Source organism: Podarcis filfolensis (genome assembly GCF_964270895.1).
Source record: "Podarcis filfolensis genome assembly, chromosome: 10".
Taxonomy (NCBI): domain Eukaryota; kingdom Metazoa; phylum Chordata; class Lepidosauria; order Squamata; family Lacertidae; genus Podarcis; species Podarcis filfolensis.
This window is the reverse complement of record NC_139612.1, coordinates 61996324-61996557: the sequence shown is the minus strand read 5'-3', so window position 1 is coordinate 61996557 and position 234 is coordinate 61996324.

Below are 234 nucleotides of genomic sequence, written 5' to 3'. Positions count from 1 at the left end.
CACCACATCACCAAGAAAGAGGACCGTGAGCGTAAGAGAAGGATGAGCATAAGTCTTGCAGGTGCTAAACGCTAGGTACCAATGTGCATTTTGAAAGAATAAGCGAGATTGAAATAGAAATGCATCTCACCAGAGTAGAGAAGCTTGTGACCAGGTGGCTCAATCTGATGTCCAGGTGCCAACTGTTGATGGTGGGATGATGGGCAACTTCAAGGCCCCGGCTGCTCTCCCTTC